Here is a 27,559-nt window from a genome sequence, read left to right as displayed (position 1 = left end):
TGCAAGCCCCAGGAGCCCAAGGGAATTGCAAGTGGGGGTTTGCGGGGAGGGTGAGCTTGGGCGTTCAAGGAGGAGCAGCCCCCACCTCCCCATCAGGTGTAGCAGCGTGAATGCACCAAAGCCTCCAGCCTCGGCCGCTGCCGCCGGGCTCCATTACAACGTGAGCATGAAATTGCACTGTAATGCATCCAGATTCGATTACAGCAAATAAATAAAATAATCATAGAGAGACTTGGAGGTGATGGTACCGGCAGCTTCTGTAAAAGTAAAAATTCTGCATGCTTATTCTTAAATCTTTCTGCTTAGAAAGTAGGGAGGAGACTGCAATTGGTGACAAAGGTTTTGGGTGTCTGTGAAACGAGTGCCATTCTCATGAGGAGCGCTGCGTGCTCCTCCTCTCGGCGGGTGGGAAGGGGGGTCCCTGCCCCGCGTCCAGGGACTCTGCTCCCCTCCGCTCCCCGAGGAACCGGCCAGAGCACCCAAGTCCTCTTCCAGCCACGTCCTCCGCTTTCCCTCCAGCAGAAACGGAGTCGTTTTGGAGATGAGCTCCTCCCCTGCCCGAGATCAGTCCCGCAGGGAGATGGGGTGCGGAGGGCACAGCCGAGGGCAGGAGGCTGGCACTGCCCGGTGGCCCCCAGCCCAGCCGTGCCAGGCAGCAAGCGGGCGTGCACCGGGGGGCTTTGCCGGGGGCGTTTTAGTACAGCCTGCATATAGAGCAGTGTGGAAAGCGAGCTCTCTGGAGGATCTCACACCCCCTTTCTATCTGTGGGGATTAGCAAAAAAAAAATTCAAAAAAATTGAAAAATTGTGGTTTTGTTCTTGGGGAACCTGAGGTTTCTCGGGAGGTTCTGTGGGCAAGCTGATGGAAAAGAACATTAACACCACTGACATGGCCGGTCCCGGTGAGGGGTGGCGAAAGGGCAGGGGCAGGCTGGTGCCGCGTGCCCGCCCGGGTGCCCACCCGTGCCGCTCGGCTCTGCACCGCCGCCGCGTGCCCGCCGGGTGCGGGTCTGCGCTGGAGACCTGCCAGCCCCGCGGGAAACGCCGGTCACTCCTTAACCCCCAGCAACGCTGGGATCTCCTAATAGCACTCCTGCAGCCGGGGTTATTTTACACGATCCACCTGCTGCCCTGCATCTATAGTCCCAAGGTTTCCTTCTCCTCTCCTCTCCTTGTGGAATTAATTAAATGAAAGAAAGGAAAGGAAAAGGCATTCTCTGCCGGCTGGTGTGTGTTGCTTCTCTCTTTTCAGCACTGAAAAGGCTGTTTACAGGGGTGTGTTTTAAAAAATATTTGGGAACGGTAATTAAGTGGAGAATGGGATAAACAGAAGAACAGCAGAAGTTTCACTCAAGCCATCCATTCACTAGAGCTCCTTGTTCCCCCTTGGTGAGTTACATCATCATCTCCACTGCATTTTTCATCATTACCTAAGAAGAATAATGGCTTTTGGATGCCAGCATGATTTTAAAAGTCCGGTCTCTCCTTGGTGTGTATTCATATTGTGTAATTCCCTATTAAGTTTCACTCCAGCTTCCAGGGGAGAAGAGAGCTCTTACAGGAGCGCAAGCAGGAGTGAGATTTACTGCCAGATAGCCTTGTCAGATGTGTGGCAGAACTCCTGTTGAACCTAATGGGATTTGCATACCAGCAATTGCTGAAATAATCTGGCCCCCAAAGCTGTTAAGATCATACATATTAAGCGTACATAAAATAAGGAGGAATAAAGAGAAATTACTGGGGGGATGGGATAAAATCGTTGCCTTTGGAGGAGTGACCCTGACCGGCCGCAGCTGGGGATGTGCTCCAGCCGCGTCCCGCCGTGCTCGGTGCTGGGATCTGCCAGACCGTCCTGGCCGCGGGGAGGACGGGGCTGCAGCCGGGATGGCACCCACCGGAGCAGGCGCTGCTCCGGCTCGTCTCCGGCAAGCGCCAGGAAGGTTATTGGCAGCAGGCGACTTTGTGGATGTCTTAAGAAATTAATGTGGAAGTGTTGTTCCAAAAGATACTTTAAGGGCGAACAAGACTTCGTTTTTCCTACGTAGGAGGACAGAAGCGTGGTGGTCCTCGATGGTTGGTGCACCAGCTCTGCATTCGTTCCAGGGCAGCTCCCGTCACTGCATCGGCCTCTCTGGCATCACTGGCACCCAGCAGACCTTCCAGTGTGTTTCCTGGAACACACCCTGATATTACTAAAAAAACCCTTTTGTTTTGAGAGTTTTTATATTACCATGGCACAAAACTTCTGTAAATCCACACAAGATTAAAATGTCATTCTCCTTCAGGCTGATGCTCCCTGCATCAGCCCTGCGCCGCCGGCCGGACCCGCCAGGCCCCGACCGCTCCGGCCGCAGCAGCAGTCCTCCTCCCCAGGGCAGCCCAGGGGACAATTACTATTCTTAGAACTAGTATTTGTGCCCCCGAGTTCTAGAGCTGAGTCCCCTACTGCTGCGGAGGAAACCCTGCCTGCAAGTCCATTCCCTAATCCCTTAAACTCTGGCTAAGAGAGATTGTCCCAGTATTGCATATTCCCAAGGCAAAAAATTGCACATAACACGGTTTTGAAAACTCCCAGAGCACGCAAGAGAAATAAATAGACCCACAGAATGTTTCTACAGAATCATCACCTATTTTCAACTCATACCCGGGCACTGAGACATAAACTAAACCTATTGTGCGGTCGATGCGTTTGAGTATCTCAGAGATAAAGAACAAATTCTGGGATATAAAAGGGCAGAGAGCCTTCAGAGGACAGTGCTGTTTAAAAGCAACTCAGCAAAGAGACTAGGGCTTAACCTGCTAGCTTTGTTATTCCTTGGGGGTTTCTAACGAACTGGTGTATGTGTGTTATGCATATGACGGACGTATTAAACACAGACGTGTATATTATGTAGCTGTGTGTGTGTATACACAGAGGGAGAGGATCTGCTATGGGTAAGGTGATTATTTTAACATTGTCATCCTGCACGCCGAGCTGATATGTATATTTTGAGATGAATGTTGATATTATTGGTTTCCTCTTATGATCTTTGAGCCTTTTACTTTTGATAACAAAATGTAGACCAATCCACAAGGAATTATTTGAGTGATTTTCCTAAGACCATCCTGTTCTTTCTGTGGTAAGATATAAATGAGGATTTATATATACTGTCAGCAATGTATAATCCGCCTTCTCTAACCTGTCTGGCAACTTCTATCAGAGTGTGCTGCGAAAAGGGAGAAGCGTGTGGAGTCAGCAGTAACTGTGAATGTGCAATATGTAAAAATAAATCAATAAAAAGGAAAGGAAAGAGGTTTAAAACTTGATGATGTGGCTCCGGGAGAATAGTCCTCGACTAGGGGAAACAGCCCCTCCGTCTTTCCCTCGCAGGCTGAGGACGGAGGCAATAGCTGTGCAGTCTGAAGGCTATCGCAGCCCCGTGCCCGGGGGTTTGCTGGTGGGGAGGCCAGCGGCTGCGGAAGGGCTTCTGTGCCGGTGTCCTCCCTTCCCCTCCAGAGCAGGCCGCAGGCTGCCCGCCGCTGGTCTGCGGCCAGAGCCGAGCCCCGCGCACGCCCGGGGCTGCTGGGGGGAGCGCTGGGTGCCCTCAGCCGGACCTGCTGCGGGGGTCAGGGCGCAGCCCGGCTCTGCTGGGCTCCGCGCGCAGGACCCTCCCTCGCCCGGCGCAGAGCCCGGCGGGCAGCGGCCCCTCGGCACCGGCCCCCTGCACCCACGCAGCCGTCTCCCTTCGCCCAGCCGCAGGAGCAGCCCTGGGTGCTGCGGGGCCACCGTCTGCCCGTGCGCGGCTGCTGATGGGTGCTGCGGGCCCGTCGGCGCTGCGCTAGGTATATTGCTGTTGCACACACAGGCAGATTGTCCACCAGATGGTACAGCCTACTCTTTGAGAAATATTTGAAAGGGCAACAAAATACAGCAGAAGCCATTTGACAGTCCACATGGTTTGTGCAGAATTAGCCAAAATGACTCCACTGGAAGCACAGCCAGTGCTGAGCAAAGCTGGAGATGCAGCTGAGTGAAGGCACCCAAACCTTCAGCGATTCAGTACAAGTGTTGTGCTCTTCTCTCATCCGTGGTCCTCTTTCCTACCTAGCATTGCTCTTCTGCAGCGCCTTGGGCATTTGGGATGCCTTTAACCCAAAGCACTGGGGGGACTCGCTCCCGAGTTGCGCTGATCACATCTGGACCACGCAAACCTGCCGGGTACCGAAACCCCCGGACTTTTGCTCCAGTTTCCACCAAGGTCGGCGGAGCTGGAAGAGGGAAAGGAAACTGCAGCCGCAAAGGGATTCCTCCCCCGGGCTCGGCTCCCTCCCGTCCTCCAAAAGCATCTTACTCATCACGCGATTTATGTAAGAGGAGCCCTTTCATTTCTCAACCCGCCTGCGTTTCTTCACCCTCCCGGCCCCCATGCTGAGTCTGGAGCTCTCTAACCCAGTGCTCGGCATATGGCACAACCCTGGGAAATTTGCTGGGGTGGGAGACTGGGATTTCTGTGAGCGGAAAGCTGGCAGTCCTTGCTGGGACCTGAATAACTGATGCCTCCAAACACTGCCTGCTCCCACGTTTGCCCGCCCAGCTGCAGTGAAAGGGGGTGCACGGGGCTGAGCAGGGGCTGGTCTCGGGGGGCCGTGGGGTCAAGCCCCGCAGCCACCCCGATCCGGTGAGGAAGGGGGCCCAGGGCAGGGCAGGAGCCGGCAGAGACCCCGAGGAAAGGGCTGAGCCTGGGGCAGGGGATTCGGGGAGCAGGGGGATGTCGGGAACCAGCGGGAAATGCGGGGGTACCGGCAATCCCAAGCTCTGCTAACGTATTCCCCACACACTAGAAGAGGTTTTATTGCGGACAACATATGACAGTAATAAAATACTAGTTTTTCTCAGCTTTGCCTGAAATTCTTCCATTTTTAGTTCCCGGTAGGATTTTGTTCTGGGGTGGGGAGAGGTGGGGAAAGAGCGGAGGGTTGGAATTACACATCTCACCCCAAAGAAACATGTCCCCAGCACAGTGGGTTTCACCAAGGAAACCCGGCGTAACAGAAAGCATCCCAAGCCGTTTCCCTTCCTGCTTTACAGGCATGTGCAATGGGAAAGGCACGGAACAACCCGTGCCGTGGCGGGCGAAGAGGAGCTCGCCGCTGGGGCAAAGCCTCCCCTGCCTCCCGTGGTTCCCCCGGGCCAAGGAGGAGCAAACGGGGCCGTGACCCATCCCGGCAGTGGCCCCGCTGTCCCTCCTCACCGCCAGCCCCTGGGACAGCGGGGCCGGTGGCAAATCCCGCGCCCGTAGGAGCGAGGAGGTGGCAGGGGAGGACGCGTGCCCACCTCCCCGGCGTGGACACAGCGATGCAGCCCGGTGTCGGTACAGAGATGTCCTCATGCAAAATAAAGAGCCAAGAAAGGAGCTACCCAGTGTCCTAACTGGATCCCGGCAAGAGTTACTGCATTGCCACGGATTCAGGCAATTAAAGGCACCGTTTCTGCTGCTCAAAAGCTGACATCTTCAGGTGGCTCATAACAAAAATTAATACTGCTGCTAACTGTGCCACCTAGTCATGCTGTAAAGTAAATTAATTACTGCAACAGAACTAATAATAACAGTTCGGGCAGAATAGGAGCAATATTATGGTTTACCATCAGAGACTGTGCTGAGACTTTTGCCTCTCTGCTGCCCATGAGTGCAACCCGGCAATTGCTGACTGTAACATTTCTATTGTATAGTTTATGCTAAATATGCATATCTTAATTGCATTAGTCAAAATAATTAGCTAATATATTTTTGCATAATGACGAGGTAAGCAAATATCACCATAGCTCAGTGCTTCTTGCATGAGTAAATTTGGAAAATTAATAGACTCCCAATTTCCTAATTATCTGTCTTTTATTCCAAACTCAAACAATGAAATGCTATTGCACACTCCTGGGCATCTTGTAATTTAGTTTGCACCTTGAAAATTTTAAAGCACCTGTTTTTCTTTTTCCTTTTTTTCCCTCCTTTGAAAAAGAAATGTGAACAATCCTTCCTCCCCTTCACTGTCCTAGGGAATGAGGCTGCCGCACGCGAAATGGGGGATCACAAAGTTCGTGAGCTTCCTCATTTCCAGACAGAGCTGGGGGTAGGAATTAGAATAAGAGCTTCTTAGACTTAAAAATATATATTGAATTGGAAAAGTATTAAAAGAAAATTCTTTAGATGGGGAAAATGGACAGTAATATCTATTAGGCATTTTATACCTCTGGAGGTGGCTTGTTTCTGTATGTGTGTTTTCAGGAGTGCTAGTCTGGAGTGTTCCTAAATCCCTAAAAAACCCCACCAAATCCTGAGATTGTGCTAAAAAAAGGGCGTTTTGGAAATAAGTATTTTCGGGCATCTCTAATTTGTCAATTTTGCTTTGTCTTCTGACGATGCAGGATTCAGCTGTTCTTCCTCTCCTGGGGAAAAAGAGAGCGGACGAGACGACGGCCGCACAGCCGCAGCGCCCCGGGAGCACTCACCGGGCTGCGGGCTGCGGCCGCCCCCGGTACAGCACCCGCCACCCGCCTGCGGCCCGCGTCAAGGCCCCACTGCTGCCGGCGGCGGCCGGAGCCAGCCGGCAGCCCTGACCGCCGGTGTGCCGGCGGGTGCTCCCCGCTCCCAGCCCCAGCTTCAGCGCCCGGGGACGGAGCCGGGCTCGCTCCCGTCATACGGGAAGGTGCCCGGGCACCGCGCCGGGCAAGGGCGGGCGGCGGGTCCCATCCCGGCACTGACAGGCGCTTGCACAAAAGCAGTTAGCACACAGCTGGGTCTCCGAGGGGTAGTCAGGCTTGCTGGGGCTTACGGGAAAGCAATTCGAAACGTGATGAAGAGAGCTCTCTGCCGATGACACTTGTCTTCACCAGACCCTCCCCAGCCGGTCCCCGTGCCGAGGTAACCGTGCTGTGCTTTCCAGCGCCGACAAAAGCCGGAGCTGCTCTTCCGTAGACCCCGCAGAGCTGCAGAGTGCCATTTCGGCACTCAGACCCACCGCTCCAGCTGCAGCGGCTCACAAACTATACCAACTTCTATATTAACATGCAAATTGCAGCATTATGGAATGGGTCTGTATGTAAAGCTTGTAAATTAATAAACACGGATCGTTAAAAGAAAAAGCCTGCTGGAACGGCTAAGCATTCCCTCTCTTTAACCTGTAGACGACACGTAAGTGGAGAACTGGGAGCATCTCCGAGTACAAATGAAGAGCACACATCTGCAAACCTGATTTTCCTGGAACTTTTTCCTCACTTGGTCTGGAAGCCGCGGGCTGCAGACACAAAGAAGGCATGCTCTGCTCTCAGCAGGGACTCCTCCGCAGCCACAGGAGCCGCGCGGAGTCAAAAGGCAGATTATTCCTTCCCTCCCCACAAAGAAAGAGAATTTTTTTTCCACATTTTTTTAGCAACAGAGTTTTTTTCCACTAAACCATTCAATCTTTGCCAAGGTCCCTTGCGTGGGTTTGTGCATCTTGCCACCCTGCCTCTGCAGCTCTGCCGCCGTGCTCGGGGCGGCACCGCGCCCTGCGCCTGCCGCTCATTTAGTTATCCAATGCAAGATTGCATTTTCCTTAAACTGCCCGTTTGTGGTTATCTGTGGGTTGTGTTTGCCTGGATGGTAGAGGCTGGAAATCCAGGTGGGAATGGAAATGGCAAAGGAAGGACAGAGGGGCCGAGAGCCCCGTCGTGCCGTCAAGGTGCCACCCACCACGCTGCTCACAGGCGGCTGCAGGTCCCGGCCAGGCTCATGAGAGGCAAAGACGTCTGCAGACGCTATTGCTGTGGAGCGAGAGCTCGGGGATAAAGTGCCAGAATGCCTGTCACAGAATCGGGCACATCTGGCTCAACTTGATACAACGGGCAGCCAGGTAAGGCTTTGAGGGGCAGAAGAGCCCTTTTGGGGTCCCACGGCTGCCACGGTCAGCGCTGGGCACACTGGGTGCCAGGAATTGCCGCCCGTGCCCCACGTTTGGCTTCTGGTGTCTGCTACCATCGCTGTCCGTCCTGGTAGTCTGTGAGCGCTTGTTTCCATTTGTAGGCACCGGCACTTGCCATCCGCATTCTTTGTCACTGGAGAAAGGTTTTATTATAAAATATCAGATCTGGGAAGTTCGAAAGGAGTCGCAGCCACCCATTTAGCAGAATTACACTTGTATGCTGGCAGCATTGCATGCTATATTATTACAGATTGTTTAGTCAAATCATTACAGACCCTGTTGCCCACCTCTTTATATATCATAGTACTTAGAATACTCTGAGAAGAATAGTAATCTTGTGAAACATCCTTTAGAAACGAAAAAATGTTTGTCTAAAGGGAAGAAGGTTGTTGAGCCATTTTTATTTGTCTTCACATTCGAAAGAATCCATGGCCTTTTCCAAAAAAGCTGAATCATAAATTCGAGAGGGAGAACAGTAACTCTGGTGGGTCGACCTCCTCTCCATCGTGTCCTTTGTGCAGCACTCTGCAATGGCGTGGTTTGGAAAGTAAAGTCCGGGGAAACTCTGCGAGCAGCATAATTTGTGCAGAGAGAAGAGACCTTCCCGTGTTTAAAATCCCCACGGCTGAAGGAGATGTGGCCGAGTGAGTGGGCACCGGCACTGTGAGGGGATGCTCGCAGGATGGGTCCCATCGGGTGAACCGGCACCCAGGGGTCCCGGTTGTCACGCACAGAGCCCGGGGGCTGCTCCGTGCATCTGGAAATGCGCCTACATTTTCAGAAGCGCAGTCGCATCCTGGCAATTTGAGCAAAATCGCTGGAAAGATGCGGCTTGGCCCCGGAGCAGGAATCCCTTATGCTTCTGCGGGGGGTTGGTGGCCCCTGGCCGGGGCACCCCACAAATGTGTTTTCCACAGTCGCATTAGGAAGCCGGTGCCATTCTTAGCCTTTTGTGCAAATGTTATAATTTCCTAGCTGCACACACAGAGGCAGCGATCGTGGTGGGTTTAACCTGTGTTTAGTATATCACTGTCAGTAACTGTCTCGTGAAACTTCTGCAATATAAATGAACCAGCTGGTATTGGAAAAAGTGTGAAGATCTTTTTTTTCTCCTTCGGGTGGGGGAAGGGAAGGGGAGTGGGTGTGTTGCAAGGTTTGTCACATAAAGCTGAGAGATCTGGTGGTTGTGAATATGGTTTTAGTAGAGTTCGGGCTATTATTATTTTTTTTTTTGCCCCACCATGTTTCAGGAAATCTGCTGATCTTGTCACACCTATTTGGTCGGCAGCTGTTATTAAGCCTTGTGGCACATTTGCATTTCGTAAACCCTCTGTTGGGAGTCCCAGTGGGGAGTGGGAGCCACACCACCAAGCCCGGACCCCCACCCCTCCCCAAGCCCTCGTGTGCTCAGGGCGCGCAGCTGGGGAGCAGCGGCTCGGCAGACGCTGGGGAAAGCAGTGAAGGCTTTTGGGGCAGCACGGACGCAGGTGGGACAGCCTCCGCCTCCCCCTTTCATCACACACGTCCAGCGTGGAAGACAACCCCCCGCAGCGGCTGCCCTTGCCGGCGGAGCGGCTGGCCAGCGGTGCCCCGCAGCAGCAGACCAGAGCTCTGCGCCGGGGCCCCGAGGCACCCGACCCGTCCTCGCGAGGAGACGCAGGGCAGGGAAACAAGTGAGGAGACCCTCAGTATACGCTTGTCCCTGCGTCTTTGTAATGTCACTTTTGGTTCATTTCCTAACCTGGGAAAATGCTAAACATCCACATGGGTTTGCTTATGGGATCAAAACAATTTGAGCAGGATTTTTCTAACGTTCATGTGGCTCTCGCCTCCCGTGATGGATGTGACCCCCGCGCTGCTCTGGCTGCCTCGTCCGGAGCAGCCGGGAAGATGCAGAGCGGTGGAGAGAGCCGGGGCCGCGGGAGCCAGGGACGTGCAGACCACCAGCTCTGTTCGCTGCCCCTGCACCCCTGCCTCCGACATTCACCCCCGGGTTGTGTTTGCAGCTACACCGAGGCGTGCCTCTTGCTTTGCAACTGCTGATTAAAAAAGGAACGTGGCCTCTCCACAGTTCAGATTTACTCGATAAGATGGAGGTGTATTGAATCCCCTTAAAAACATCCGTCATTCACTTATTTTTCAGTTGACACGATCAGGAGAATAATTAAAAGCTAGAGGAATCGCTCTGCAACTGCAAGGGTGCATTTCCGTGAGGGCTGACTGCAGCAGGTCATTGTCACCCCTCGATGTTAGGTGGCTCCTTTGGGGTACACCTGCCGTCTTCTCCTTCCCTTGCTTGGACTTTTCAGAAGTTTTTCCAGGGAAAGCATCCGTTGGGGGAGATTGGATGTGACATTTGCAGCCTTTTGTTTGCAACCTCAGCCAGATTGGAAGCAATCAAAAGTCATTTCCATCTGACGCTCGTCCTCCAGCCTGCTGGGATCAAGCTGGGGGTCGCGCGGGAGCTCCTGCTTGCAAATGGGTCAAGCAGCGTGCTCTGCCCGTCGGTCCAGGAGGGCAGGGGAAAAAAAGCAAATGCCATCTCACATCTCGACGTGGTCCTTTGGAGGGCAGGGATGACTTGGGGCATCCCCCGGCAGTGGGGATGGAGGGGTTAGAGCCGGCCCGGCTTTGTCCTGGAAGCAGTGGTGTAATCTAGGTCGCAAGGGACAGACGGAGGTCCCCTGGTCCAGCTCCTGCTCCAACATCGACGCTGTAGCAGGTCACTCAGGTTGGACGGGGTGGCTTCGCCGGGAGCTTGGTGGGACCCTGCCGTGCAGAGCTCCTGGCGTCCCTCGGCATGAGGCTGCAGCAGCGCAGGGTGCTGAGCATCATCTCCAGGCTCTGCCTACGAGCTGCAGGACCTGATGGGTTTGGGTGCCACCACATTTGCCAGGGTGACGCCTGCAAAACCGGTTCGTCCTGTGACCCGCCAGCGCCCAGCCGCCCCCTCGGCTCTGCCGTGAGGAGCGCATCTCTCCCGCCGCCGCGGCGAGTCCCCGCAGCGCTGTCCTGATTTAGAGCCAGCTGCTATGTTTTCTCAGAGTTGAAAATTGTACTGTCAGCAATATCACAAAAGTGATTTCTTTATCAAAGGTCATTACCAATTATTTTGTAAAGAACTGACGCTTCAGTAATTACCTGATTTTATCTTTTTTTTATGTAGGTCATTTATATTTCATTATTGTCATGTTATGGCCTATCTGCTTGCAAAGAGGCATATATTAAAACCAGCAACTTCGCCTTAGTGTCAGAATTATTGCCCTATATTTCATTTGCCATTTTATCTACTGTTCTGGAGAAGATCATAGCTTGTTAGTTAAAGTGTTATATAAACTAACACACAGACACACACATATGCATGCTCCTCTCCCAACAGTTTCACTCTGTATTTCCACCCTTTTCCCTACAGAGCCAGCAGTAAAGAATTCCCTGCCTATTTATTTTTAAATGCAGAGGACGATCGCCGGTACCCGGCTGCTTGTACATCACGTCCCCCTGAGAGGAACCCGACTACCGCCTGCAAGGGAATGCTGGAACCGGCAGTTTTGTCTTTCCCTACGGGAGGGCGATGCCAGAGGGTCCCCGAGGCAGGGTGACACGCAGGGGCCGAGGAGCCAAGCCGCTGGGCAGGAGCCAGCGCCGTCCCCGGCTGCCCAGCCTCCCGGTCCTGCCTGCTGCTCAGCGCAAACCTCCTCGGCTGCGCTGTTGCGCCCACGGTGCAGGCGAGCACCCATGGGTGCCGCAGGGAGGGGCGAGCATGCTGCGTCACAGACGAAATGCTGTGCAGGTGTTAACCTCCCCTCCGCCTTCCTCCCTCACAATAAAAATGGCCTGGCAAATTATTGCCCATGATAGTAGTTTAATAAATGTTTCAGGCTGAGGCTGGGTAGGGAGCGTGTAGGAAAGGCAAGGAGAGGAGATCTATTGCTGCTGCCTGGCAGCTCCCGCGCAGGGTGCCGCTGCACTGTCACCAGGCATTGGTGGCACGTCCCCTGCCGCGGGGCAGTCCTGGGGACCCTGCCTGCACGGCCCGGGTGAAGCCATTCCAGCCGATGGGTTATTTATCATCAGTGCTGGGTGAATAATTTGGAGCAAATAGTTGACACGATGAATTAAGTCTTATTTAATTCACAGGGTAACCACCGGTAGATCCTGGCTCCCCTGAATTTGCGTTCGTCATTTTTGGGGTTGCTCAAATGTGTGTCTCCCGTCCGGCACACGGACTGCCGGGAGCTCTGCAGGAGCCCCGTCATCTGTGCTGCAGTTGGAATTAGGGAGTTTCTCTTGGTGAAATACATCACAAGATGTAACCTCCATGCCTCTTGGATGGAGACCTCTGGAAAATGCCCCACCTCAGACACAGGGAGGTGTCCCCCCAGAGATCCCTGTCCTTTCCCACGTCTGTGCTGGGAGCCTACAGCAGTAGCCAAGATGATCCAGCAGTTAGCTGTTGGATAACTAGTGCTCAGGGATGAGTCCTGTTGCATGTGCAGACGTGGATCTGCTCTAAGTATATTACAATTTAACAGGGAATTTCGAAGTCCTGGTGCGGCCATGGGTGACCGGCTGGCATAGATGCTGGTAGGGAAACACGGTGGAAAGGGAGCTGCTGTGTGGGTCTCACGTAGCTGGTTTAACCTCGTTACGAAGAAACAGCAGCTTCAAAAAAAGCTTGTCCCAGTGTAACTTTTCTAATGGAGAAACTCTCCTTAACATACATGCAGGGCATCCACAAAGTTTCTTTCCAGGACATTACACGTGCCTGTGCCTGCGCAGGCACTTCACAGTGTAAGCATTACTGTTTTCTGATAAAGCATCCCGATGGGTGCACAGACAAGTAGGAAAATAACTCCACACAGAGATGAATTTATAGTCCCAGCTGGGAACTATCAGCTAAAAACAACACCGACAAACCCAAAAAAGCCCCCACCAAAACCCCAAATCTAGGGGAAGACAGTAATGTTGAGTGCAATCTGTTCTTTCCGCACTGTTTGGTTTATTATTAACCACCACTACTTTTTATTTCTTGTCTCATCTTGCTGATTAGCAATTCCTTGAAGAAATTTCTGGGGTTGTAAGTTGCTTGTAAAATACGTATTTGTTAGGGGGAAAGAAAACTAGGCCAGGTCCAAGACCTGGGAGCCATGCAAGCATCGACTGAAGACACCCAGGCCCCGCTCAGGAGCCTGATCTCCCCGTGCGAACCCTCTGGCTCCCACGGGCAGCTGGTTTTGCTCGCCCCGAACGCAGCGGTGCCCGTCTGCTGTACAGCAGCCTCTGAGCGGGCACACGCCAGCCGGGAGAGGTGGCTTGGTCAGCTAGAACAGATGACAACTGGTTTAGTTGCGGGTGACTGCGGTACCGCGGGGCTCTTTGGGCTCTTCCCCTCCCTCCTGTGGGAACTCAGCTACTGTGCAGAAATGGGGTGAGAAACGGGAGGGGGAGCAGGGACGAGGTCGCATACCCGGGTGCGAGAGGCCAGAGCTCCCGTCTTTGATCCAGTAACCAAGGATGTGGTATTACATTACATTACAGGGTTCAGGACAGTTATTGCAGAACCCGATTAAATGTATTAAATTCATCCTTATTAAATCCTAGCGGGCTTAGAGACTCTTCTGCTGTTTATCATATGGTTTTACAGTTTATCCTGACTATCTCCTCCACATGTAGGAATGAATAAAAAAGGGAAAATAATTTTGCAAACTCATAGCTTATTCGGTCTGTATACATAATTTCTGTGTTTCTTTAGATAAGAACATATAGCAAAATGTAGGTTTTTCTCAGGCTAAACGGAAAGCAACAGAACCCCCACCCTGCCACCTTCCTTTCCTTTTCGCAGCACCCTCCCGGTTAGCGATGGCAGCTCAGTGGGGCTCCGGGCGGGGTTGCTCCCCGTCGCTGCACGGAAGGCTCACCCAATGGGGTTCGAATGGATTTTTGACATCCAGGAGAAACGCTAAATTCCGTGTTTGCTGGTGGAAGTTGCGCAGCGCTGTGGTGTTCGTGGCTGCTGCGTGCCAGAGCAACGGTGGCGAGTGCCTGGCCGGAGCGTGGCCGGGCAGAGTGCTGGAGGGAGGGTAGTTATTCCAGTTAACGACAAATCAAAGCAAAACTCTGCTAGTAAGCTAATTCTGTAATGGGGCTGTCTCGTGTTATCATTTATGTTTCCCCATTGCCGTAAGAGTATTTTAATAATCTACATAGTATTTAATTATAATTCAGTTACCTGACATAAGTAATTTCAGTGCCCTTTAGTACAACAAATCTCTGGTGTGAAATATCGGGGTAATAAGACCTGACAGGTGGTTGTTATTGTTCTGCAAACCTGACTGTCTTCGGTGCTTGTAACGGGAGAGCCGGGGCTGCCAGCCGGCGTGGGGACGGGGTCCTGCTCCAGGGTCCGGGGTGACCCTCCGAACCACTGGCACGGCCGGGCTGGGGGCTCGGCGTGCCCTGGCACTGCCGGCGAGGAGCAGCCCATCTCGGGGGGCAGTGAGCCGTCCGGGCTCTGCCAGCAGTGCTCACAGCATCACCTTCCCTGCTTGCTGTGCTTGGCTGTGGGGTGCAGGCTTGGCTGGGGGGGCAAAGATGCCAGAGAGCTAATTAGTAGCAATTATGACTTATTTTCTTAAGTATAGGAGCACCCCAAGGAGGAGCATGCCTGAGACCAGCACCTCCGTGCATAGAGCCATCAAGGAGCTGTCAGAGAGCGATGTTCCTGCGTGACCTCACCCTTCCTCCGTCTGGATGCAAGGCAGGAACATTTAGGAGAGCTGGAAAATATATGTAATGGCTGTCTTTTGCCAGATGTGTGAATAAAACCAGATGTGACAGATAAGCTAAGAACAACTGTGTGTCAGCTCACCCAAGGGCTGGGGAAAGCAGCCCCTGTTCGGCTGCGGAGAGGCAGGGTTAGCTCCGACATTGCTTCCTGACCTGCTTAGAAAAATAGCTACAGAGAGGTTGCAGGGGGTTTATAAATCAGCAGTACTGATCGCAGCATGTGGGATGTTCTGTTAAAAAAATAAAACGTAGAAATAAATGGTGACCTGACATATGCCAAAAGAAGTTACGGCAGCAAGGCTGCAGATGATAGATGCTGCGAGTGTGAACAGAAGATGTGAGACACGAGACCGTCTCCGGGAAAGGTGGCAACAGCTCCCGTGTCAGATGAGACAGGAGAGAGACCCGCAGAAAGCAGGAGAAGGGAAAATGTAAAAGCTGAAGTTTGCCTGTCAATGCGTGAAGCCCACGGTCCGGGAGCAGGGACCGGGGTCTGCCCCTCCAGCCCCGGGAGCGGCAAGCGTGGCCGTGGTGGGGCTGGTGACGGCGGGGTCCCGGGGGAGCGGGCCGGGTCGCGGCGGGGGGAGCGGACGCTGCTCCTGGGCCGCTGCGGGGAGGTCCGTTTCATGCGCAGGTAGCGCTGCCAGGCACGTCTCTTGCTCTACTTAGCATTTAGCCTCCCCTGCCACCGCTGCATGTGCGGGCGCAGATGTTAGCATTTATCTTTCATTTCCTTTTAAACTGGCAGGTAAGGCTCCGTCTGACCCTCCCCGCACCCCGGCTGCACCCCATGCCCATGCCCGTGCCCGTGCCCCTCCTTGGCCCCAGGTGGGGGTCCCAAGGCACCCTGCCGATGGCCCGCGGGGCTTGGCTCCGGCCAGGGAGCAGTGCCGCAGAGCGGTAGTGCTGCTGCCTGCTCCTTATTTTATTTTTTCCCTTTTGTTCCAAAAAGCCCCTTATTTTGGAAAAGTTCATTTAAATAAGTGTATCCTCCTAACGGTGTACGCTAACTGTTGAGGGGTGCTGCTCAGAAGCTTTTGGCATGATCTGTGTACTCAGGGGGTGACCATCATCTCTTTTAACCAACTGTGTTTTCTTCAGGAGAGCAGCTCCTCATTTGCACCATGGTAAGGGAGAGGCAGATCAGGTCCTTCATCCACCCCCACGAGGTACGGCGGGCGGGAGAGCCAGGGGCCCCCCACGGCAGCCCGGCAGCAGGCGGGGCGGCCGGAGCGGGCAGGGACCAGTGCGGCTGTGAGAGCAGCCCCAGCCCGGCCAGCCGCACCGGGGCTTGGAGGGGTCAACAGCGCAAAAGGGAAGTTGCCTCCAAAACTGAGAAATAACAACAGAAAAACTGCATTCTCCTATTTTGGGACAAGAACCTCTTACCTCCTATTTTTCAATTAATAAGTCAGTAATTCCCATTTTTCCATTTCCTGGGTGCAGCTGTAATTTTGGAGGGGGAAGAAAGAGGGATGTGCAGCTCATGGGTGCCATCACACTGGCCAGCTAATGAGGGACTAACAATATTTATAATGAGGCTTTTAGGCTCCCCATGCCTCCCCTGATAGCATGCCTGTGTGTGAGTACTGAGACAGTCCATAAACGAGGTTAAATATTGCAGCCCAAGTATAAAAGCATGAATTTGCTGTTGCACAGATAGCAAAGCTGGGGCTTACATCCCAGCTGAGAGCTTAAGTAGGACATAAGTGGTCTTGTGGAAATGTTTCTCTTCTTGGGTGCAAGGATGAATTCCAGCTCCAGTGAACAATACTCTTTTAGCTGACTTTTAAGTCTTGCTCTTGTGCAATGCCTGCCTAGTGACAAGGTTTGAAAGGATAGAAGGGAGAGTTTATTTAAATACATTTAATTAAATGAACAGATGACAACTAGTGTATTCATATTCCTTATCAGTGTCTATTGTAAAAACTTCTTAGACTACCTCTTTTTCTCATACCTTCCTGACGCCTGATGGGAGGTGCTCTCGAACAAATGCAGAGCTTCTTTGTGATCTAGCTAGACTTTGCTCAGTTTTGCAGTGGCATTAATCATGAGAAATCCATGATTTTTATTCTTTGTTTAAAAACACACTGCAAGAATTGTATGCAAGTGCCTAAGGCTGAGCCCTTCCCCCCAGGAAAGGTGGGGTAACAAATGATAACACAGGCAGGGATGGAGAGGCACGGATCCGGGGAGAGCATCTGTCCCTGAAGCAGCGCGTGGCACGGGCACAGGGAGAAGGGTGCTGGTACTGGGGCAGCGCCTGGAGCCCAGCCCCTGGCTCCAGCCTGCGGCGGATGCCGTCGGCGTGGATGCAGAAGCAGCGGTGGTGGTGGGACCGGTAACACAGGATAAAGCACATTCCACTATTTTCATTGTAAAAAACACAACCACTACAGAAAAGCCTTCAGAAACTGCACACAAAATCTATGCGCAACGAACAGTGCGCCAGCCACAAAGCCAGGCACTTCAGAGCTGGAAAATATCAAATTTAGGATTGTGCATGTAAGCCCCATTCCTCCCTCTCCTGTGTTTCCGCTATGACAGACTGCAGTCTCCTATTTTTGGACACAATTCAAAACGTCTTCCCTTAAAAAGGCCATTTTACGCTGTGGATGAGTGCAAAGCAGAAGACTCGCTATCCAAGGGTGGAGGGTGTGAGCACCCGCTGTGTTCTGCATGGGCCCGGCCTCGTGTCCTGCACCGGAGAGGAGCACGTGGGCCAGGACCAAGGGGCAACTGAGCCCACATGTCTGACATTGCTTATGATTTATTACGTGCTGGTATATGTGTTTGTCAGTATGCATGTATATATATGCATATAAATACGTATATATGGATTTAATATGTGTATATATATACAGACACATATGCAATAGATGTAATAGGATTTACATAAGACATACATAAAATGAAAAGACACATGTAGATAACTACACACGCACACCCCCACTTAAGTTCAAGCAGGACTGTAATTATATCATCTTGCAAACTTCTGAAATAAAAAAAATAATTTCCTTCCAAATGGAACCCTTGTTAGATAACCTCATGAAGGAATTTACACAGTTTAATTAAAGAAGCAGCTCTGCCTTGTCCTCCATGTACTACAAAACAAGGCAAATAGTTTTAAAATATTACACTCAATTATACTTATAAATCTTGCACAGGTAATGAACATATTCTTTAGATTGCAGAAAGAGCTGGACACTTATCTTACTCTTTAAGATAAAATACCACATCCATATAATGCATTGCTAAGCTTTCCTTTTACCATACCCGTTGCCCAGAATCCCATTTTCTATTAAATAATAATCATTGTAATTAATAGACTAGTTATTTTATCTCCCTAATCTGGTTACAGTAATTTATCAAAGGTATGTAAATGAATGCAAAAAAAAAAAAGCAGTTCATTATTATTTTCTAAAGGGTACATGTCTCTTGCTGAAGCATATAAAATGTAATTCTCTTGAACTTAATAAGATACTTGACTTCGTGTAATTCTCGGAAAGAAAATCCGTTCAATACTTTACTTTTTAATGTCACACTCAATTTGTTTTACTTACAATTCTCTGGCAGTTAAGGCTTGCTAATGGGCTGTTTTCCACCCGCACTTCTCATGACCATCAAAGATGCCGCTGATAGAGAGGCGGGACACAATTCTTCCCCTGCTCTGCGCAGCGCCAGCCGGGCTCCCGCCCTGGGGCCGGAGGCGCTCGGCCCTGGGCCGTGCCCCGCGGGCGCTGCTCCTCGCCCGCCGGCCGCTGCGGGCAGAAGCGCCCCGCCGGCGCCGGCGCAGCGGCCCAGGGGAGCCGGGCAGCCCCGCGTTCCCCCGCCGGCCCGCGGCCGGCAGCGCGGGTGGGCACGTGCAGCGGCGGCGGGGTTCCGCGGGGGCAGCTGGGGGGCGGCGGCAGGGCAGGGGGGGCAGCTCGCGGCCGGCGGCAGGGCAGGGGGGGCAGCTCGCGGCCCGCCGAGCGCCCCGCCGGGCCACAGCCGCTCGCGTCGCCCGCGCCTCCTGCGGCGTGGCCGGTCGGACCCTGTTGGGCGTTCAGCGGGGACCGCAGCCCTCGGGGGAGGTTGCGTGCGTCTGATTTCCCAGCCGTTAATTCCAACCCCGTTAAAAAAAGAGCAGGAGAACGTTCAAAGGGTGTAACGTAGCTACTAACAGAGGCAGTGTGGGCACCCAGGTGAACGGGATCTGATTAATGATAGCACCTGAGATAAGTGGCACTTTAACCAACTTTAACTGTTGATGTATGATGACATAATGTCCCCTCCAATTAATGACAAGGATATAAAACACCTGTATTTAGCAGAGCAGATGTTGCTTTTATGGGTAAATGCACACAGAAATTGACTTTTAAAGGACCAACGTTAACTTCTCCATTATTTGTTTCTCTATTTGTTGCACTGTATTATGAGCAAGAGTGCAATGTAACCCCGCGTGCGAGGAAGGAAGAATATGTGCCCTTCACTAACAGTGATTTATAGGTCATCTCAGAGCGGTTTATGGAACATAGGGTTATCTTTGCTGTTACATATCTCCAGAGGCATCTCTCCCGAAGGGTCTCAGAGCAACTTCCAAATGGGAGAAGAGTTTTTGAGATACGTGCAGCAGCGGCGTTACCCACATCTTAACCAGAACAAAAGCATTATGCAGCTTTTATATCATATTTTCTTCTCACTCTTTGTCCACAAAGGGATAACTGCCTTTGAATCCAGCTAATATCTCTACTGCAGCTCCAGTTATTTATGCTTGGACGCTAAGGGAGCCAACTTATACTGTTAGTCATTCATATGCTCACATCCATGTTATGCAATTCAGTTGCTGTTTTCTGAGGAAAAACCATTTGTTAAGAAAATTCCCATGAAGGGCAAATAAGGATAAGGGAAAATTTATGTCTGGGGTGATCAAAGGATCCTACCTTTCTCCTTTGGCTTTGCAACGCATTTTGGAGTGTTTTCTTCACATTAAATACACAAAACAGGGAGAAGGTGTTGCATTTCTCCCTTGCTTTTCACCTTGGAAGGTGTCACAACTATCCACCGCCACCCACGCCGCCCCAGGCGCTGGGCGAGGAGCACCCAGGTGGGAGCAGAGGCAGGCTGGGTCGGGGTGTTGGCCGCCGTGGCACAGCAGGGAAAGAACGCCGAAGTTATCATTCCCCTCAGCTCCCGCGCTAATGAGCAGCTCACACTTCCCAGGACTGCCTTCTCTGTGTCTCCTGAGGTTTAAAATACAGTAGCTGCATATGGGCTCTACGGAGGATTTATTTATAGAGCATAAGTGTTTCCAACTCTTCCAAGTTGATTGCAAGTCTTACAATATTAGGCACTGTTCTTAAAGTCCCAGCTTCTATACTCCTGGTATCTCATGAGAAGCTAAGATTTCAGTGGGTAAAAAATGAGAAGTGTCTGAGCCCCACGGGAGTAGAGAAATACTACAAAACATTTCCTAGAAGTAAAAACCCTGTGAACAACCCTCCCCTCCTTCCCCTCCTCATGGACGAGAGATAGAGAACCACTGACCAAAGAAGTCACCCCTGGTTTTTATGTCAGCTGCGAGTTGTGGATGTGTTTTTAAACACCCATAATTGGCAATGCCAGGTCCTACATCTCCTTCGGCCATTGCCAGGCAAGGTCATCAGAAATGCCTGCTCGACGAGGCTGAGACCCCCAGGCAAAGGCTGCTTCTCCCACTGGGAACTGCTTCTCAACATGCCATCGCAAGATGCTAACATGGTGGCACATACGAGAGACGTTAGCGTGTTACGTATTATGGGCTATATCTGACATCCTAAAAGAGCATTTCTTCATCTTCTGGCTATTTGGTTTTTTAGAATCGAACACTTAGCATTACGAAGGTTGCAATAATGACCTGTCTCTGCCGGTATACTAATATCAGGGGTTTATATACTGGGCCTTTTGCAGCTGCTAAAACCTTGTGCCTCTGTATGTGTCAGGTGTCCTTGACACAGTAAAAAATTACCTAAGAAATGTTGTCCCAAGATAGCAGAAGAGCATCCGTGCGGTTCAGCATGCATCTCATCAGCAGGCCACTTAACCGCTCATTTCACTCCTCAAGGAGCTCCTCTTCCCCCGCTTGAAACGGGGGCAAAAATTCAGCAGAGAAACAGGAGAAGAAGCTGAAGGAAAGCAGACTATATAGATAGGGCTATATCGTACGTGTCTCGCAGGAATTACTTTGTGTGAGGAATCAGAGTTGAAGTCAACAGAGTGACTCTTGTATTTTTCTGTACTACATATTTATTTCACATCCATCACCCTAAACCTGCTTTGATTCTGACACCAAGTTCTTCAAATAGTATTTTCAGATGTTAAAATACAACTCAGTAAGTGATTATAGCTCAAATACGGTGAACGACCTTTCCTCCTAGAGAAAAAAAAAAGGACCTAAAGCTTGATATCCATACTGTGGTAAAACTCACTACAGCACTTACAAAGACTGTCTTGATGTGCTTTGGACTTGTGTAACTGATCTCCAGTCCAACAACTGCCTTTTGGTGCTTGCAGATAGCCCTCTGAGGGCAGGGTCTTTTTATACAGTCAGGCATGGAAGCAGGATCTTGGATGGCAAGTTTGAGAGCAGGTACCATCTCTTTCTTCACTTTTGCATGCAGTTGGTGTGAAGATAAGGATAGTAAATTAATGCTTTGTTGGCTTGCTGTGTTTTCTTTCACCTAAAACATGACGATTATTTGGGATGTTTTGTGTGCATGTGATCTCGTTACTTTTGTTTGGCTCATTTTTTATACGTCTCATGGCAGAATCTGGGGACAGACTTGAAGCTAAAGAAGAGGAGGTAATGTGGCATTTCAGGGGTGACTTGCCATGTGTGAGAAACAGCCCGGGACCATGTCCAGCAACAATACAGGGAAAAGGAGTTTCTTTTTGTTATTAAGGACATCAAGTCTCAACACAGTGCTTATACACCCAAAATATTTCTCTGAGTATTTATTGGCCAAATAAAGTCTTTGGAATTGCTTGCATTTCCTTGGGGAACTCTGAGAACTTCTCCTGTGTACCATCTTCCCCAAATTTTTCCCCATTAGTGAATCACTCCACACAACACCTAATATCCTGGTATTACCTGGCATTGGGTTTGCCCCTTTAGCCTTGTTCTCGATCTAAAAATTAAATAGCAAAAGTAAAGTTTCTTTTCCTTCACTTCTCCCCCTTGCATGCAGTAGGGAATTGGTCATTTCGCTGTTCCCACCCTTCTGCTGCACTAAACCGCTTGCAGAGCCCGGTGCTCCTCGGCAGGAGCTGGGTGGCTGCGTTTGGCCCTTTGAGGGCAGACACCTACTCTCTGCTGTCACAAGGCGTCTTGTAGAGGCTATGAGAAGGCATGAAAGCAAAGAAACATTCAAGCTCACATACAAGGAATGCAAAATCATGTCCAATTATCACAGCTTTCCTAAAGATCCTAAAATATTGCTTCCATAAGTCAGTCTGAGACAGAGAATTACATTCATTTCATCCTCCTGAGATTAGAGAAGAAGTTCAAGTTTCTGTTCTAGATAAATAAGATTTCCTTAAAGCAGTTTAACAGCTGCAACCAAAAAAAAAAGCAGAAGTGAAGACATCCATTTTCTGCAATCAGTCACGCAGTGGCAGGTGCAAGTCAAGGGGCATGGCCTTTAGCAGGACCCCAGGGTTGGCCAGAGCATTGCCAATTAATCATCCGGTAAAATGCACTTGACAGCTTGGAGAAGTCTCCAGTTCTTTTTCTCATGATTGCATTGCTAATTTGGTCTTTAAACTTACTAAGAACAGGCAAGACTTAAGGAAAAGCTGTCAAGTTCTCTAATATAATTTTTTTTAAGGGGAAGCTTTTCTAAGTTGGTTCAGTCAGTCATAGCTCACGAGTGGCTAATATAGCTCAGTAAGAAAGCATTTGAAAAAGTATTTCGCCAGTGATGGGTATTCTCCATGGTGTTAGTCTGCAAGGGCTAAGGCACGTTTTCTTTTAGGCATGACGTAAACCCCTCTTTTGTTTCATCCACCTGTTTTATTTTAGGCAAGACTGGTGAGAGATGGTGCCTGAAGGCACAGTTTAGGTGCCAAAGCCCATGTGGAAAGGGCATGCAGGCATGCCTTGATGTTTCAGAATGGTGCTCAGATGTTCAGAGTTACTTCACTGGATCCAAAACACAATTAGGGTCCTCAAAATACCGCTGGCTTTCACAGGAGTATCTGTATTTATAAGCCATGACTGTGCTGTCCCTCATTTGTCTGGGACCACATAAGCCCATGGGCAACGACTGTGGTGGGCAGACCCGCACTGGTGCGCCTGGAGAGGCCCGGTTCAGTGAGCATGGTCTCCAGCCCCACCGCAGCCCACCCGGCCGCAAGCTGACGTCCCCATCCCTGTGGCCCTGCCTGACCATCCTGGGCTGTGTCTGACCCTGGGTGCCCTCACCCAGCCCTGCTCCCAGGGACCCCCTGACCCCCGCGGTGACCCAACAAGAAGAGGGGCTCAACATGGAAACTGCTCTGTCCCAAAAGGCTCCTGGTTTGCTTACCATAGGCGGAGAATTGATCAGTGGCCCGTGCCGATCACTGACTGCCGCGCAGGGGGTTACACCCCGGTATTCATCTTCCAGCACACAGTGTTTAGGCATTGCTCTTCAGACACGAGTCAACCCTCCATGGTCTCTGATCCTTATAGATCCCCATCCCATCTCGTCTTGGACAAAGCGGGGTTAACATTCACTACAAGTAAGGGGGGACCTACCCAGAGCACCCAGAGCATTTGCACATCCAGCACTGTGATTCAGCTCCTGAAGAAATCAGTGGCAGGAATCTCCTCGCCATGAGGTGAACTCCAAGGCATCGGAGTTAGCTACAAACCAAATGGAGGTGCCAGGGTATCCTCCGTCCCTTTAAAAATCATGAAGAAAAAAGAGGCAGTAGTCATTACTGTATTAGAGTTGTCATCATTATACTAGAGGTGAGGAGGGTGACTGAGAAGGTACAGTTTAAGGGTAAAATTGGGATGAAATTACAACTTACTGCAAAAGAGGGGCCTAGAGTTCTGGTGGTGGGCTCCGTGGGCTGGTACCCACCTCTCCTGACTGACAGAGGTTCAGTTCATGCTCAGGCAAGTGGTGGCCCGGGCTGCGTCTCAATTTGTGCAAATAAAAAGGCATGAAGGAGGCATAAAGTTGTCCCCAGCTCCATTGCACCATCTGCACAGTAGCTGGATGCATTTGGGTCTTGCACAAGGCTGCTTAGAAATGCTGGACATTGCCAACAAGAGGACACTGACACACTGTGAGTGTGTGTGTGCGTGTGCACATACGCGTGTATGTATTTGTGCATGCGTGTGAGTGCACGTGTGTCGGTGCCCATGCACACGCAGTACTCCCGCACGGACCCAGAGTACTCCATTGTCGCGTGGGAAAAATGTGGAAAGGAAAGTGATGACCTTGTGCTCACGGCATTTAGAGAAAAGCACCAGAGTAGCTTTATACTCTCTTTTCCTATTTTCTCAAAATACTCAACTTGTTTGTTTGATGCCAACATTTCATAGACCGAAACAGCTCACTTGGGGATTTGGGCATGAGTTGGCACGTGTTACTTCTAGTTTATGTAAGGTCTTACTGCAGTTTCTATTTTTAACCACGTTAATAAAAAGGATTGTTCATCATTATACCAGCTTAGCAGACACAAATCACATGCCTAGGCAAATCTTAAGGGGAAGTAAGGTGATTCATTCCATTAATCCTCTGCTGCACAAAGTCACAGTAAATCCTGGTTCTAATAAGTGGGTTGAAGGCTAAGACCTTAGGGTTCCTCTGTCTAGCATTTGGCTCTACTTGCTTTTGGGATGTCAGATTTCCATTTCCAATATACACTATTTTTTCTCTGGTAAAAAAAAAAAACCAAACCCAGAAACCGAGCCCTTTATCAACTCATAAGACTGATCTTAAATGAGTAATAGTAATAGACAAACATTAATAACTTGCAGTCTAAATAAGCATTGAAAAGTTTGAAAGCTTTTTTTTTTTTTAAATATAAAAATAAACATGAAAAATGTTTTGTCCTAGAAACAGAGCCAGCAGTGTATTATCTCGGCAGACTGCAGCTGGACAGCAAATGACATGAGATTGTATTTTGGTTCCTCTACTTGAAGTGAAACATGATGGAGCCAAGTACATGCAGAAGCTGTATTGGCAGAGGGAGGAGAGGAAACGTGGAGTTAACGGGGTTACTCTGGTGCAGAGTGGGGAATCAGACACTTCCCTGTAAACAGCCAGGCAATGGAATTTGCAGGGACACAACTGCTGTCAAAGACTGAGAAATTTTTAATCTGAATGAGTTAAGAAAGATATATTCTGTTTTCCAACGGCCCTCCCTCTCAATCTTGATATATTTGTGGGGCTCTCTTTCCCCAAAAAAGATGAGCTCTTCAGTGAAAAAGGCAGATGATGTGGGTTAGAATGAGAATAAAAGCTCTTGGAATATTCAGAGTATGTCAAACCCACAGGGACGTGATAATATTTGGCATCAATGCAGATCAGTGGTTACATAACTTGCGTGTTGTCTCAAAGACTGTGCTTGTTAATGATATCCGAGTTGTCCACTCACCTTTCAGCTTCACAGCAAAGCTGTTGTCTCCTTGACATCTCTCTCAGGACCTACCTCCACGTGGAAGGCCAAGTAGTGCTGGATGATATGCAAAGACCATATCATCACGACTATAACGTCCTTCCAACCGCAGGTGCTGTTATATCAACATACAGATACAGGGAAAGAGGAATAAAGTGTTCTGGTCGCAGGCACCTTTATGCTAATGAGAAAGGAACCTCACCTGTGTTTGGGCTTGGACCAGATTCTTGTGTACACAACACAAGAAAATTCAAAACCTACATGCAGATGGTGTGAAAAGATTTTGGAAATATCTGCAGGACATCAAATGACCTAAAAGCCCTTTGTCATAAGTGATCAAGAGCCACTGAAGAGCCAAAGGGCGAGTGGGAGATGCCCCAGGCAGGACCACGTGGCCCCATCCTGCGAAGAGCCAGTACTTACAGCTGGAGCAGGGGGCTCTGCTAACCACGCCAGGCTGGTTTCAAGACCTGAGCTCGTCTCTCAGCACAGCCCTTCGCTGCCCACGGGGATCTGCAACAGCCAGCTCGGGTGTCCCGGCACCGGTTCCCTTACCTGCTGTGGACCAGCCAAAGCGTGGCTGGAATAAAAGTGCCTTGTAGTAATGATGGTGATGAACCTGTTACAAGTGGACTGATGAGCAAATGTTGGGTGTAGTTTAGGGGCTGCACTGTACACGAGAGGTCAGAGCAGGCGAGGATCTTCCCTTAGCTGTTCTGACACTCCTCTGTGAAACCAACAGTGCGAGAGAAGCAGAAAAGCAAGAGTCACTTTTTCTCTTAAAGAAGTCTTACTAATTCCCCCTCTCATTCCCTCACTCAAAATTTACAAAACAAAAAAATCACCAAGACTTAGACCCCTCAAACTGCTGTCTGTTACAGTAACATTAAGTATCTTACATTCACAATTAATCCAATAAAGCACGGAAATTCAGAGTTAAGTCTGACACCCTGTCCTGCAGTCATACCGTTGTACTAATAAAAAGGTACAATTATATAAGCTGAGACCCGAATGTCAGTTTGATTTTCCCTGATTTTTTTCTTGCTCTTTATTTTGGAGGCGTGAGCACGGCTGTGTGGCTACAGTGTGACCTTGCCCCTCTTCCCCTCTGCAGCCCACTGGTTTTGGGGGAATAAATCCAGCAATGACAGCCCCTCCGATCTCCCGCGGCCTTTACCCCCCCGGCAGACGTCCACCCGGCAGGGTTGTCGGGTCACTGTCTTTAGCTAACGCAACGGGAGTTTCTGGGAAAAGCCTTCTACAAGAGACCCAACGGCTCTGCAGCACTAGTGCTGGCACGAGGTGGAGAGCTTCCCATTTCTGACCTGCCTGTCGGGACCCTGCCCCTCCACGACCCTCAGTGGGTTCCAGAGTCAGGATTAAATTAGGATTACGTTTCTCAACCTCTAAAAAAAACCCAGGAAAGGATGAAATGTGGGATTAACAGCTCTGGGCAACAATCTAGGAAAATCTGTTGGTTGCTCAAAGATCTTGAACGGGTAATACGGAGATTTTGTGAAATTAGGAGTTTGAAGTGCCGCTTGTAGCAGTCCGCTCTAGGCATATGGCTAAACCAGTCCTAATCGCTCAGATACCCAAGTCCCTGTGAAGAGCTGGAAGATGCTGCAAGACTCTCCCTTTTTTCCCACAGAAATACATTTTTTGAATGTGAAGAAATTCTATAAATATCCCATAGCAAAATACCTAAGGATAATAATAAATGATAATACATGTGCAGAAATGGCAAAACGCGGTACTGCGGTTCAGGGGCGTTGTGCCCTTACTGTCCATCCCTCGTAGATACCATGCCCAAAGCTGTTATGCCTTTGCTGCTTCGCAAGCCTCAGGTTCATTCCCACCTGACCTTGGATGTCCTTTTCCCCGTGTGCTGGCCGTGCATACGCTTGTGCGCAGTCAGGGTCTCATGGTGAGGCACAGGAGGGTCCAATTTGGTAAAAGGTTAAGGTTTTTTGGGTCAAATTAATTCTCAGCTGTTGAGTTCCTGCCACTGCATGACCAAGGGTCTGCGGCGCTTTGGTGGTGGCTCAATCAGCAGAAAATCAGAATGAGGAGGTGAAGTTTGATGGGAGCGTTGGCTGCGTTTCTGAGAAGGATCCGGCTGAGTGCTGGATGTCTTTAATTACCTTCCCTTGTTTCTGCCTGAATGAATTTTTCCCCACAGAACCATTTTCAAAGAATCTTGGTG

The sequence above is a fragment of the Calonectris borealis genome, chromosome Z (assembly GCF_964195595.1).
Source record: "Calonectris borealis chromosome Z, bCalBor7.hap1.2, whole genome shotgun sequence".
In the NCBI taxonomy this organism is placed as follows: Eukaryota; Metazoa; Chordata; class Aves; order Procellariiformes; family Procellariidae; genus Calonectris; species Calonectris borealis.
Note: the sequence above shows the minus strand (reverse complement) of the source record.